General features: G+C 54.1%; 1 protein-coding gene across 3 annotated transcripts in view; it reads right to left on the bottom strand.

Annotated features, from left to right (window-relative positions):
* The window catches only part of FOXP4 (forkhead box P4), a 51,386-nt gene extending 37,556 nt beyond the window's left edge, over positions 1-13,830 (bottom strand). For 2 of the 3 annotated variants that reach the window (XM_037519680.2, XM_037519682.2), the window contains exon 1: positions 13,791-13,830. The gene's annotated coding sequence lies outside the window, so the exon portion shown is untranslated. Of the gene's footprint in view, positions 1-9,114; positions 11,000-13,790 lie in introns of those variants that run through there. The other variant, XM_037519681.2, reaches the window with a different exon arrangement.
* Positions 13,831-14,704: the final 874 nt, after the last annotated feature.

The following is a 14,704-nucleotide window of genomic DNA, read 5'->3' as shown; positions in this document are numbered from 1 at the left end:
AGGGGCACAGGAGGGGCACCAGCTAGGAGCTGAGAGACATGTGAAGGAGCGTGTAAGAGGGCACCCTTGCTTCTCAGCTTTGGACTTGCACCAGGGACTTGGGGGACATGGAAGGAGACAGTCAGGGCATGCAGAGACACTTGGAAGAGAGGTCAGTGAGAGACCCGTGGGGAGGCTGACATGGCAGCAGTTACCTTGATTTGTACTTTGATCTTGCTCCTTTCATCCCAGACTTGCCTGGCCCCTTTTGCCCCTTTTCTTATGTTCCCCCCCTTACCCCTCTCCTGCCCGAAGGTGTGTTAGACTCTTGGCAACCTTTCAGGCCTCAGTGGCCCCACTTTGAGCCACCCCTGTTTGTCTGGCTGGGCATTTACCCAACAGGGAATGGGTAACTTTGGGTGTTTCATTGGGAAACTCTATCCTTTCTCTTCTTCCCTCTCCATGCACACTAAGAGTATGCTTTGTCTTTGTGCAGCGGATGGCAGAATCCCTTTAGAGAGTGCAAGTTTAGGGGTCCTGGGGTACCCCTGGATCTGCCTGCTAACAGTGGGGAGCCAGGGAGAACACCCCTGAAGACATATTTTAGACCATCTAGGATTTCTGTCTAGAGCCCCAGTCCTGCCCTTAGGCAGGACCAAGGCTCGCATTTCTAAGGGTTCCCCTTGGGGAGCCAGGGCACCTTTGAGCAGGTCCTCTAGCTCCAGGCAGAGACCACCATCTGAAGGAAGGAAGGGCGAGTGGGCACTGGATCAAAGCCACAGCTGCCTCTTCCACTCTGGGGGCGTCTATGGGCCACTTGAGGCTCCCACATCCCTCGAGGCTCCTGGCCCTTAGAAGAACCCTGGCCGGGGAGCCATGACGGATGCCTAAGAACTCTGAGTCTGCTCTGCCCCCTCCGGAGAGTGAAGAATTCACCTCCCTGCTAAAGGGAGGACCCGGTAGGCTGGGGTGCTTGTGGGGAGGGAAGAGACTGGGAGCCCCACACGCTGAGAAACCTTTTGTGCCTTTTCACGAACCCATATGGTGTAGGGAGTATTAATTACCGTAGCTTTTTAATTAACAATCACTTAATCTGAGCCGTAACATTTGCCACGACACTCTGCGCCTCGCCGCGAACCCGCGCCGCTCGCCCTGCCAACTCATCAATTAATTTTTATTGACGTTTTCTTCCCCAAACAGGCACAATACCAGGGTTTTCCAATTAACACCTCCACGATCTCTAATTAGTGCAATTAACAGACTGATGGATGCCCGGAGTTTACCCGCGAGGGAGAAAGGGAGGGAAGGGGCGGAGCAGCCCCCAGCGCTCTCAAGGCAAGCGGCCCGCGGGTCCTGCAGTCCTGGAGCGCGGGGCGCACGGTGCATGCGCACAACGAAGAGGGGACCCCCCACCCCCGCCACCCCCGCCACCCCCCCATGGCCTTAAGAGAGTACCAAGACTGCGGGTCGTCAGCCATACCCAAAAGCAATGGTGGTGGTTCGTGTGGAAGTAAGAAGACATCCATGCGGCTCTTGGGAAACCTGGCGCGCAGCTCCAGACCTTTCACCAACTTACTGGGTGACCTGGGACAAGTTAACCCCTCCCCGCCTTGCCTTTCTCCTCTGTATAACGAGGGCGGGGCGGGGCGGGGGTGGGGTGGGGGTGGGGGCTGGACTAGATGTAGCTGTCCATTTATAATGTATACCCCTATCAACTTCCAAGAAAGATAAGGAAGCGGAGTGAAATTAAAAAATATAAATATAAATATAATATCATCATGGGGCAGGGAGACTAAATGGACCCAAACCTTAAGCCGGGGAACTCAAACTTGAGTGCATGACAATCACCTTAGAGAGCTTATTAAAACATTGCTGTGCCCTAGGCCCAGAGTTTCTGATTCAGTAGGTCTGGAATGGGCCTAAGAATCTTCATTTCTAAAAAATTCACAGGGGGTGCTACTTGTCCAAGGCAATGGGGATCCCATAATGAGCACAGACAGTAGTTATTAGGTTCCTGGTGCCAAAAACTACCCGATCCTTCTCCAAGGCCATTCAGTTTTGATTCAGTGGCCGGTGAAGCCAAGCACTGAGTCTATCTAAATGACACTGAAATGTGGTCAGCGGGCGTAGTGAACACAACAGTGCCATAGTGTCAAGGCTCTGAGGACAACTGGCAATAAGGAGAGTCTACTCCTCTCTCCCTTTTTCTGAGTAAATATGGCATTTGTTTACTTATTTATGTTGACAGTTTAGCCAGGAGAACTTTGGCCAAGAACAAAGTCAGTCATCTTCCTCCATGAATGGCTGGGCAGAAGCATATTTTACTACAAATGACCCTTCATCCATCCATTGGTTCAACAAATATTTAAGCACCTACTGTGTACCAAGCTCCGTGTACGCAGACCTGAACAAAACTGGCACAGGCCCTGTTCCCTGGAGCTTATATTCTCATGAGGGGAGGCAGGCAATAAAGAAGGACACAAATAAATAAGCATAAATAAACTAAACTTATCAAATGGGGGGACTGGCCAAAGTATACATTAAATATAGGAGAAACATGCAAATCCCCCAATTCACAGCACCTTTTCTCTTTTTTTTTTTTTAAGCAGAGGTCCCTAAGTCCTTGAAATGGATACTTTTCTAGGGTATATTAAAAAAAAAACACATGTGAGTACCACATAGAACAGAGCCTAAGGAAGCCCGATAGATCTTTCTTCTAAGCTATCCTGCTCTTATGTCTTATTTGCCAGGGACATAAAGCAGAGGGCTTTCCATAGCAATCAGCACTGGCACTACAAATACTGTGGGATGGTTTCCTATCTGTCATCCAGAGGCCCAGGGACCTTCCTTCCCATTCAGCTCAGGCCCCAGAGGGCTGCTGGCTTCAGGTTGCCAGATGTGAGAAGGGATCTGGGCAGCCTTCCTTAGCTGGTCACTCCTTTGCCATCCTACCCGAAGACCCTTCTCCGGTCTCTTCATACTTTTGTAACGCTAGGCAGTGAGGTTAGCAGTCTGAGCCTCGGTTTCCTTATCTGTCATATGGGGTTAGTACAACAGAACTTCCTTTCTGGGTGGCCTTATCAAATAAGATGTATTGCACAGAGAAGCTGTTCAGAAAAGGGTAGTTAGCTTAATTATCAAAGTCCAGAAAGTCCTGCTACAACCCCACTCTGAGCGGTCTATAAAATTGATCCCACCCCTTTATCCATCCCTCAGATTAGCACTTGGGGGTTAGAATGTTTTATTGCTCCCAAAGGGTCACCCCTCCAAAAAAGAGTTCCCAAACCAGAGTAGGGTGATTTGAGTCACATGAGTACCTGGCTCTCTAGTGGGCCAGCAGTCTCTTACCCCCAAGTAGATAGGGGCTCTAGGAGTTTCAGAAAAAAAGCTTCACTTCTCTCCACCCTCCCTGTACCTGGGACTCTCCCTATGGTGCCTCAGAGGATGGTGCTCTAGGTTTCTTTCCTACTCCCACTCCTGCCCACTCCTCCCTCGGCCAGAGATCCCCCTCAAATGACATCCTGAAGCCATCTGTCCCATCACACCTTTAGGGATCACTCAAAGCCTTCCTTAGCACAAAAAAGCAGGGCCCGGGAGGTCAGTGCAAGAGGCAGGGTGAGGACACGCACTCCTGAGGTTGCCGCAAGCCTGGCATTTGGAAGGTGAGCCACCATCTAGGGCTGTCTGTCCAGGTTCTTTCGTAAGTTTCAAATAATCATAAAAGTAGCAGACCTCTCCTCTTGGTACATTTTGAAGAAAAAGAAGTACAAAGGCAAAAAACAGATCCTATAAACCTATCACCCGGAGAGCTGGCCTTTTGGGATAGCCCTCTTCCAGTCAGTCCATTTTCACTCTCTTGGCATATAAACATTTAAAAAGTGAAACTGGGGTCATAATTTGAACATGGTTTGAATTTTCCTATTTTTCCATCCACCACTTACTATCATAACCATTTCCATATGACATCAAATATTTTAAGCAACAGTCTTTAGTGGTCAATAGTTCCTTGAATGGGTTGCATGCTCCAGAACTGATTTAGCCAATCCCCTAGAGTTGGACATCCAGACTATTACCTATTTTTTACTATGACTCTGCAATAAACACCCTTATGTGAACAGAATACTCAACATTTCTATATTCTTAGGATGCATGTTTAGAAGATGGAATTGCTATTTTTAAGGCTCAGATACATTTATCCCTACCTAACTGACGTCCATAAAACTTGTACCAAATTTGCCTTTCCTTCAGCAATGTGGCTCACATCCCAGAAGACTCACAAGTCCTCTACCTTTTTAGTGATTTTCCCACTACCTTCTCAGCTCCTTCTCCAGAAGATTCTCAGATCCCACATAAGGCATTCAAAATTCAACAGTTCAGACCCTGTCAAATCTGAACTAACTACTACTGAACACGGGTGTGGGGGTGGGGAGGTGGGGGCTGTACTGGGGTCTTGGCTCCTGAGGTGAACGGAACATAGTCTTGCTCAGGGAGGGCAGCTTACAACTCAGAGAAGAAAGATACACAGGCAAACACAAACATCTGAAAAAATACTCAAGCCTAGTCCTGCCCTAAAACAATTAAATTGGACTCTCTGAGGAGTGGAACCCAGACATGGATAATTTAAAAAGTCTTCCAAGTATTCTAAACTTGGACATATACAACTTTTCAAATATACGTTAAGTAGACGGGGAAGGCAGGCATTAGAGAGTGGGGGTACTGTGGGAAGGCTTCCTGTAGGAAGTGACTTCTGAGCAGAGTAATAAGGAAGGGAAGCCTGGGCACAACGTGTGTGAATTATTTTATTCTTAATTACAACCATTCCACTCAGAGAGTTCTTGAAAGTCCTTTCCCATAACCTGTCCCCCTCTCCTCTTTTCCACACAACCTGGCACTGACTGACAGATGAAGGCACCACATTTCCAAGATGCCTAGTGACTTGACAAGGTCAGCTGGCTGCTAAGAGGCTGAGCCAAACTGAAACCGGATGGTTCTTCTGAATCCCAAAACTGTGCTCTCCCCCGCACTTCCACCAAAGAGGTGGCAAGGCCCCGAGGGTGTGCTCTCTGGAATTTCCCTGGGTTCCGAACCTTTCCTCACCAAGGCCACCACCCCCAGTTCACTTTTCATTGGCCCAGATCCCATAATGCTCCCACTAGGCCCTAGCAAGGTGGCCTCCCTCACACCCCCTTCATAGACCAAAAGGAAGAATCAACAATAAGAAAAAAAAAAGGAAAAGGAAAAAGAGAACCAAAGATCCCACTCCATCTCATTAAGAAAGTAAACATAAGAGCCATCTAAGTGTCTAATTAAGCTTCTAATTAGTCCCTGCTTGTTACTAATGCAAATTAGATTACTCCGCTTAACTACAGCATGTCCACAACACCCTTGTTAATTGCGGCCTTTTGAAATTAAATTACTCCCTAATTAGCATATCAAAGCCATTGATTCGGAGCTGGGAAAGATGAGGGCAAGAGGAGCCGAATGCCAAGTTTGGTTAATCAGAGATGGCTAATTAAATAGCGACATCTTACGTGGGGGGCCTGCTGGTTAAGGGGTGGGGGCGACCCACCCAGGGCCTGAGTGGCCATCTGGAGTCTGGTTCTGGTAGTGCACATGGCGCCAGGGGGCTCCTGCGGGCCCAGGAGGGGCTCCAGCCAGCAAGGCCACTGGATCTGGCCCTCCTTGGGGCCCTGTCTCTACCCAGTCTGCCCTGTTCCCTCCCGGTCTCCCGATGATATCCAGGTATGGTTTTCCCAGGGACCTCCAGCACCAACTTAAGGGCATCCCAAAACACAAGCATATCTAAATATTCAATATTCAGCATTCCTCTCCCTGTAAAAACATTAAGTTCCAGAAAAGTGACTTCTGTCCAGTTCTCTTCTCCCCACCTGCGATTCTCTTCTTGGAAGAAAGTCTCTTACAACAAAAAAGTACATAGATTTGGGGGACAGGAAAAGGGTGATGTCTTTCATTGAAAGGCTCACCTGAGCAGGGAGGGACCATCCAGGTTCCCAGAGGCACAAAACCCTGTAAGTCTCCCCACTGTAGAAGGAAAACTAGCTCCCATCATCAGTTCTAAAGTAGCTGTGTGTAATTAGACTTGAGTCAGGGTGCACGTAAAGGTCTTCTCTGCAGTCTCCCAGATCCCAGGTTCCCCAAATTCCAGCTCTCTCTTGAAGAATACTGAGCACAGGGGAAATCTCCCTGATGGTGCTGCTAACCAAAATGCCAGCAGGGGCCGGGCTGGTCCCCTAGGAGGCCAGGTGAGACGTGGAGGCCATCCAATCCCAGTCTGTCCTTACCACCCAGAAATGCAGGGTTTGGGTTTCTCAAAAGTCGAGATGAGAATAATATTTATGTGAAATCTACCATTGTAACAAACTTAGCGTGTCAACGAAACTCATAAAGGATGAAGTTAATCAAGTTGTGACCTCAGCCCTGATGTGCAGCTTTCCAGAGAGGCAGGCTGCAGTGAGCTGTGTGATGCTGGGCAAGTTATCTCATCTCTCTGGGCCTGCGTCCCTCACCTGTCAATTGAGAGTAACAATTATCACTACCTGAAGAATCTCTCAGGGTTGCCGTGAGGATTAGAATAAGGTGGTGTGTGAAATAGCAAAGCACAGTTCGCTACTTAGGGTCTGTTGACCACCTGTCCTGCCTTGTACCTGCCACAATCCTCTCCCAGATAGGGCATATCTTCTAGAACATTCCTTCTCCACACAGGAGATAGAGTATGGGCTTCCAAGTGTACTTGGAAATACTGAGGACTTGTTTCTGCATATGCCTGACCTCTCTGACTGTTGGGCAGCTAACCACACATCTCTGCCCCTACACTTCATGGATCAGTCCTGTCAGGGGCTAAAAGATGTGCTTTCATAAGGAAAAAAACCTGATGGCTGGGAGGTCCCTAGCCTGGTCTTTCAGGGTCTCCCTCCCCCAACGTGTGTGTGTGTGTGTGTGTGTGTGTGTGTGTGTGTGTAGCATGGGGGAGGTTCCTAGAAGCCTGTCCCTAGCCTTCCCTCCCCCAGTTGTCCTCTCCAAGTTTCTAACCAGCAGCCCCTAGAGCACACAGGTCAGGGTCAGGACCAAATTCCCAAGGGATAAGGTTTTGTTGATTTAAGGAGGGGTCAAATGGGTCCAGGGGAGAGGAAGCCTCCACCCCCACCCCGGCTCAGAAAGGGTGAATCCCAGGCAGTGCCCAGCCAGCCTACAGGTATCCATCCAAGGGCCCACAGCAGTGGTTCTACTTTGGAAAATGTATGAAATAAAAAGCAAGGCAGAGAAAGAAATGGGGAAGGGGGTGAGGCTATCCTAGTGTGAGGGGGAGGGTGGAACAGCAGTGCACAAGGGCCAAGCGCAGTCTGCCTGGCTGAGCTCTCTCTCCCAACAAGATTCAATTAATTGATAACAAGAGGCATCAAATTAATTTCTTGAGGATGTGAGATTCTGATGAAGGGAAATCTCCTCGATGGGGATCTGCGGAGGGGGCAGGCAGCGCCCCCTTTTAATCAGGCTCAGCGGCCTAATTGGGAAGAAGACTTGCTAGGTAGCAGGGTAGCCTGCCCGGTGCTCCAGAGCGCCCCTTTAGGGAAGGCCCAGTGGAGTCAGCAGACTTCCTACGCAGCGGAACAAAGGGGCAAGTGCTCAGACTTTGTGCTGACAGGCAGCGACAAGAAGAGGAAACCAGGATAGTGAGTTGAGAAGACCGAGGTCCAGAGTGAAGTCAGTTATACCTAAGTCATAGAAGGAATCTAGGACTAGTAACGGTATATTGGGGCCCCCTCACAGTCTGGCCCTTGTTTGCGACCGACACCTGCAGCATCAGACCCAAGCGTGAGCAGTGCAGCCAGGGGTGTGGGTGGCCCTCCCTGTGGCTAAAAGACAGAGGCTGCACTGCCCAAGCCAAGCAGCCCCTTCTTCCAGCATTCTCTGGACCCCCAGGCAGAGGGCTGACTGAGACCGGCAAGCCCAGCATCCGCTGCCCCCCACCCCCTTCACTTTCGCCACTCTCTGGGGTAGGGCCACAAACACCCAAAGCTGCAACCCCTGAGCTGCGCGCAGGTCTCAGAGACCAAGGAACTTCCAGCAAATTGCACTGATGCACTCCTGGAGGCTTGGACAGACGCTGGCAGGGGTGGCTACTCAGAATGGGGTGGGAAAACAGCTAGCCCAGCATCTCTAGGGAAATCCTGGAGGCTTCCTAAAGGGGAGGTTCTCCCAAGGACACCCTCAGCACACAGGATCCCATCCGACTTTCCCTGAACTGACCCTTCCTTTGAAAGCACCTCTGCTTACACAGCATACACTCAGGGCTGCAGAAGCTAGGGCGCTTCTCCAAGCACCGAGCTTCGCTCCCCAAGCGCTTACAGCAGGTGCTATTCCCTGGGTCTCCTACAAATCCACCCCAAAATTCTCCCCCAGCCACACCCTTTTCTTCCAGGGTACAGATGCACATCTGCCCAGGGAACCCCTCAAGGAAGACATACAGGGCTATATCCTCTTTTGGACCAACTTCTTTCCACCTGGATCTCCTCAAAGTATGAGCTGTAGAACTGGGACACCAAATCCAAGGAAGCCCACAGAGTGGGACTTATCTGCCCATCCCCCACTTCCCTTTCTCACAGCACATCTCCCCAAGGGCTCTCTGGGGCATCCTGAACTGGCTGGGGAGCCTAAGGGCTAGAGGGCACCTTTAGTCACTAGTTTCTATCCCAAAGAGCTCAGGCACTTGCTCCACTTCTGATTTTCCAAGTTGCAAGCAAGCCGCCTCTTAAAACCTCTTCACCTTGACCCTCACAGGCCCACTGCACACGGCAAACACTCCATGATGCTTGTGGAACTGAGACGAGGAAGGGTCCAGGTCTCCATTTTCTGAGCCACCCTGCCCTAGGTAGCCAGCATTTGTCCCTTCTTCCCTGGCGGGAATCATGGCTAACTCTCGGGGCCTCCCTCCCACTCTGGACAAATGCCAGAGCATCGCATCACTATTTTGTATACCACACTTTGTTACCGGGTGGAAAAAATCACTCCATCTTGTCCCCTCCCCCAATGGCATGGCAGCCTGGGTCAGGTACCATCAGAACCAAACCCAAAAGTGGAAAGACAACGTCCTGCACCACCAACGACCCCACTCACCCGCAGGTTCCAGCTGAGCAGAGTAAGGGGCCTGGAGGTGGGCACAGCTTCTGGGATTCGGGTCATAGGTCACGTGTCTATGGCCAGGGTTGGCCAGGAAAGGTGCAGGGCTGCACACAAACAAGGCAAAGCCCTGCAAAGACCCCAGGAGGAGGCGGAATCCTGAGACAGCAGTCAAGGGCCTGGCTGGCTCCCTGGAGGCCCAGTGCCCTGTGGCCCTGTTCAAACGTGCACCTTTGTTCTGGGAACTCTCAATTCCTAGCTCAGGCAGGCGTGCCTCGGACAAGGCTCCACTCAGAGCTCACTGAGCACCATCTCACAAGACCACTGCAGCCATAAGGTTTGGAGTAAAGTGGGTTCCGGCCTGGCAGAATTGGTAGTGGGCAAAGGTATGCATTTCCATTGAGGATCTGGGAAGGCGATGTTGAAAGAGCCAGCAACTTCACGCTCAAGGGAAATTTCCTTTTTGCTTCTTTGAGATGATCCATCCAGGGAGAGGTCCCAAATTGAGCTGAGACTGGCAGCCGAACTTGTCTTCTGTAAGGCTGTGTAGACTCAGGTTCCAAACCCTAGAAATCTCCCTTTTTGGAGAGACATGGTGCCAACCATTTTCCCTCTCTCATTCTGGGGAATTACCCCTCCCATTTATAGTTGTTTCCATGAGCACCTTTGAAGGGTTGGGGGTGGATCGGACATTCCACGGTCCTGTGAAGGCGAAAAACACCGGGTTTGGAACCCAGTGTTACAGGGAAGACAGGAAGAGAAGACACAGCCTTGTCACTGGAAGGCAGAGGGGTGGTCCATATCAGAGTCTAAGAAGTAAGGAGGGGGAGGCTGGTGGGTCCTCCCTCCCCCGCTCCTTTCCCCCTCCCCCACAGCAAAGGCTCATGCCCTGCTGGTTACACTGGGAGTTAGGAGGCCCGCATTTTAGTCCCAGCTCTACCACTAACTAGCTGGGTAACCTCAGACAAGTTGCTTCTCTCTGGTCTTCACCTTCTCAGCTCATAAAATGGAGGTTAATAGCACAGCATTTCTAGTAACAAGTCCAACATGTGGCCTGTCAGTGCTGGGACTCTAATGGTAAAAGCCACCTCTTGGTCAGCACTGCATGTGCCAGGCACTGTACTGGGTCCTGCTCTGCCATTCAACTCCCAAACCGCCTCTCTAAGATGGGTATTACTGACCTACTTGACACATAAGAAAACTGAGGCTCCAAGAGCTAAATTAAGTTTCCCAGAGTTCCATCACTACTGGCAAGCTCCAAAGCCTTTTCTGCTCTGACCCATGTTCTGCCCCTGGGAGGATCAGGTTCCCTTGTCCTGGGTTCCACAGTTCTGGAACTAAGTTCGAGAAAGCCATTTCAGCTGGTGGAACCTCAGAATTTTGTCAAAAATAGTACCTGCTCTGCCTTGGTCTGGGGAAGCCAGGACAGTTCTAAGTTTGTGAAGAGAAACTGTGCGGAATTCTTTGAATGGAAGAAACTATTTTTGCAGAGTTTGGGCTATTAGAAAAGTATAGATACTATGATTCACTGGGATGATTGTGGAGAAGCTTGCATTTCAGATGGAGGAACAGAAAACCACCAAGGCAGTGGGGTGGCGGGGATTTAGAGTATGGGGTAGGAGGGTACAGCTAGGCCAGGGGTGATGGAGACAGGAAGGCTTCTTCTGGAGATTACCCTGCCCTTCCTTGTACCTCACATCTGTCCTCTTAATTGGACATGCAGCTCCCACCCTCCACTCCCTCATATGTCTCTCCTATCCTGGCAATGTGGGGTCTAGAGAAGACCCCAACTTTCATTGCATGGGTACTCAGTCTGGGACCTGCTCAGAATAAGGGTTCAGCAAACATTTGGAGAGTTAATCGATCAAAAGAAACCCCCCTGCCCCCCATAGTCCCCCTGCTTTCACCTATTTAAGGAAGAGGTGTGTTTAGAGTAGAGGCCCCCCAACCCCCCCCAGGCAGGATATGCACATTCCTGGCAAGAAGGGATCTACCTTCCAGAGAGTTAGAAAGGAAACTTCTGGCCAAAGTTAAGGAAAGGATGTAGGGTAGGGGTGTCTAGGGCAAAAAGAGAGGCAAATCCTTTTGCAAGTTGGGCCCACCTGCCCTGCCTGACCCCCCTCTCCCCAGCATTGATGTCAGCACTTTCTCTCCTCAGGACTTAGGGTCTCCCCAACTCTAATTCCTGGGAAAGCTGCATAGGATTGGAAAGAGGACAGAAAACCCCACCCAGACTCCCAGAGTCTCCTTCAACTTGGTGCCAAGGCTGGGCCAGGGCAAGATAGTGGTCAGAGAGCCAAGGTGGAGAGATTCAGATCTTACTGGGGTCTTGGGTGTGGGGGGGGGGAGAAAGGGGGCCCAGAGGGACCCTTCACTGCATTCCACCTTGCTCCAGTGACAAGAGTGGGATAACACAAGATGGGGAGCCCTCCAAGGCACAGCCCTGCTTTTGAGAAGCTCAGATCTAAGAGCCCTGAAATGAACAAGCAAGCTGTCCAGGTGCCGGCGGCATGTTCTAAGACCCTCCCAACAGCCTGCCTGGCAAGAATAAGTTTCTCAAAAAAAAAAAAAAAAAAAAAAGACCCAAGCCGCCCGCAGACTTCCCCTTCTCTGAAGCGGGTTTTCTGCTGTGTTAGGTAGGGCTGTCTGGGGCTGCAGCCCTCCAAGGCCAGCCGCTCCCCTTTGGGCAGCTAGGGATGGCCGGCCAGGCCTGCCACTGCACCGACCCGCTGCCTCAACAGCAGCCTCTGGAATTGAAACGCCCGGCACCAACAGGGCCATTCTCCGCAGAAAATGGGTTTCTGGGTTCAAATTCTCTGGGTGCGGGTCTCATCACCCGCTGTGCTCCTGCTGGCAGACCCTCCCGCAGCTGGAGGTCGGGCAGTGTAGACCACCGTGCTGCTTTTTCTAGTGGAAAACTGGGAACTAGGGTCAGTCTCTTGTTCCACCCTAACTGCCCCTTCTCGAGTTGCACGCAATCCCAGAGCCAACACAGTACTTGTGGGACAATCCAGGCGGGTGCTTTTAAACAGGGCACGAAGACGCAGAAGTTCAAGTAAAAACCCGCATTGGCCAAAATGTTCCTGGGCTTTCTCAGAACCGCTGGGATGACCGCGTCGGATTTGGGTTTGCTCCTACAGGCCAGGCCCCCCTCCTCCACTCCCGCTTCAGGCCGGGTGGTCAACCTGTAGAGAGAATTCGGCGCTGAGGTGCAGACAAGCGGGACTCTCCGGAGACCTTAACCCCAGGCGCCGAAAGTGCTACGAAAAGGCGCTATGAAACAGGCAAGAAAGGCCCGGGGTGCAAAGAGGCGAGCGGGTGTTCTAGGGGCTCCAGGTCTTCGCCTTCCCATACTCTCTTCCCGCAGCCTAGAGAGTCCTGGCGCGGTGCGGCTGGGTGCACTAGGTCGCCCGGGTTGGAGGAGAGATGGATTCCGCGGCCCTAAGGGCCTCTGCTTCAGAATCCGCGTCCGGCGAAATCACACCGTCTTTTGGCGGGGTAGCCTGAACCCCACTTCGCTCAGGGCATCCGGAATCCTATCGCCACCGGCAGCTCAAGTTAGTTTGTTCGGCGTTGATGGGGCGCGTCGCCGGGGTGGTCACGGCTCCAAGTGTCTTTGGGGGTCTGTCTAGAGGAGACACTAGAATCCTCAATCTGAGGCGGGGGTGTCCTGCTTCGTCACTCCAGGGCGCTCTTCCCAGGTGGCATCCGCGCCCTGCTGCCGCCCTCCCTTTTCCCCTCACAGGGCAGGGACTTTACCCAAAGGGGATGAATAAAGGTATCGGCCAGATCAGTCCCCCCCCAACCTCCAGCAACGGCGCAAAAAACAAAAACAAAAACAAAAACAAAAAACCAACCAACCAACCAGACACACAAACAAAACACACACACCAACAACAAAAAACCCCACAAAAAAAAAAAAAAACAAAAAAAAAACCCACAGGCGCAGGTTTCAGACGCTCTTAAGTCCCCAAGAAGTTTTCCGCTCGCTCTCTCCAAGCTGACCAAGGACGGGGGATACGGCTGACTGGCCTCGGAGCCGCCGAGGTGCGACCCCAACAAAACGAGTCCCCCGCACACCCGGGGGGACGCGCCGCGCCGGGTGGGACCGCGGTGCCCCCATCTGTCCCCAGCGCGTCTTGGGGGATCCTGGACAGACGGGGGCTGGGGGAGCCAACTTCATCACTTCCCTCCCCAGTTCAGAAAACTCCGCGCCGAGAAGTATTCTTTGTCTGACTCGGGGCGCCGTGGGGGGTGTCGCGCCCCCTTGCACCCCATTCCCAGCGGCCAGGCCGGGAGGGGGCGGGGCTCGGATTCTTGGGGAAGGGCGGGCCTCCAAAGCCTTTCCAGCCCCCCCACCCCGGCGGACCGCCGCCCCCCCACCCCCGCGCCGCGCCGGAGCCCCCACCTGTTCCCCAGGCCGCGCCGGCCGCGGGGGCCCGGGCCGGGGCGGGGTGGCGCGGCCGCGCGGGGTCAGGGCGCCGCGGCCGGCCCTGCTGGAACAAAGTGCGCCGGCCTGGGCCCGGCTCCTCCCGGCGCCCGGCGCGTCTCCGGCGGGCAGTTTGCAAACACAAAGTGAGCCAGGGCGCAGGGCGCGAGTGCGCGAGCGAGGGAGTTGGTCTGGCCGCCGGCCCAGCCCCCACCCGCGTCCCCGGGCTCGGCCCGCCACCTACCTGTCCGGCCCGGCCGCTCCGCGCGGGCTCCGGCCCGTCAGCCCGCGCGGGGCATGAGGCTCCTTCGGGGCGCAGCCCGGCCCGCCGCCGCCCGTGGGGCTGCCCCTCCGCGCCGCCCGGCGCCGCGCACTCCCGGGCGTGCTCCCCGCGCGCCGCGCCGCGCCGGCCGCCGCTCGCCCTAGCCCCGGCGGGGCATCGCACTTTGTGGGCGCCCGACTCGCTCCCGCCGCGCTCCGGCGTCCCCGTCCTCCCGCGACGCTCGCTCGCTCGCTCCGGCTCCGGGGCTCCGGGACCCCGGCGTCCCCGCCCCCGGCCCAGCCCTGGTTCCGGCCCGGGCTCCTCCCCGCCGCGCCGCCGCCGCCTGCGCCGCGCCCTCCCGGCGGGCTGGGGGCTCCGTCCCGGCCGCCGGCCGCGCAGTCCGGCCCGCAGGGGCGGCCGGCTCCGGACTCCGAGGGGCTGCGACTGAGCCGGGCTGCGAGTGGCTGCGCGCGGGCGGCGCGCGGGCGGGGCGCGCGGGCGGGGGAGGGGGCGGGAAGGAGGGAGCGCCGGGGACGCGGGAGGAGGGAGCGAGCGGGCGAGCGGGCGGCGGAGGGAGGGCGCCCAACTTCTAGCGCTACCATAATTCGCCTAAAGCAGGTGCAGCCGCTTTCGCCGCGCGAGGCGCCGGCTTGAGCGAGAGAAGACCACGTGGACCAAACTTTAGGGGGGAGAAAAGTGGGGGCTTGGGGCTGCCGACCTGAAAAGGGGGGAGGGAGGTGGAGGGACCCCCCGGGATTCACCCCACCTCGGGAATCCTACGGCGCGCGTTGCAAACCCCAGCTTTTCCCTGGAGTCTGGAGGTACGGCCAAGCCCTGCTCCCACACGGTTCATTGGTTCCCGGCGGGCTGCGCTCGGCTCGGGGAGTGGCCGGGGG

This window comes from Talpa occidentalis, unplaced genomic scaffold (assembly GCF_014898055.3).
Source record: "Talpa occidentalis isolate TD23 unplaced genomic scaffold, MPIMG_talOcc4v2.1 talOcc4.2, whole genome shotgun sequence".
Classification (NCBI taxonomy): Eukaryota; Metazoa; Chordata; class Mammalia; order Eulipotyphla; family Talpidae; genus Talpa; species Talpa occidentalis.
This window is presented reverse-complemented; position numbering and strand designations above follow the sequence as displayed.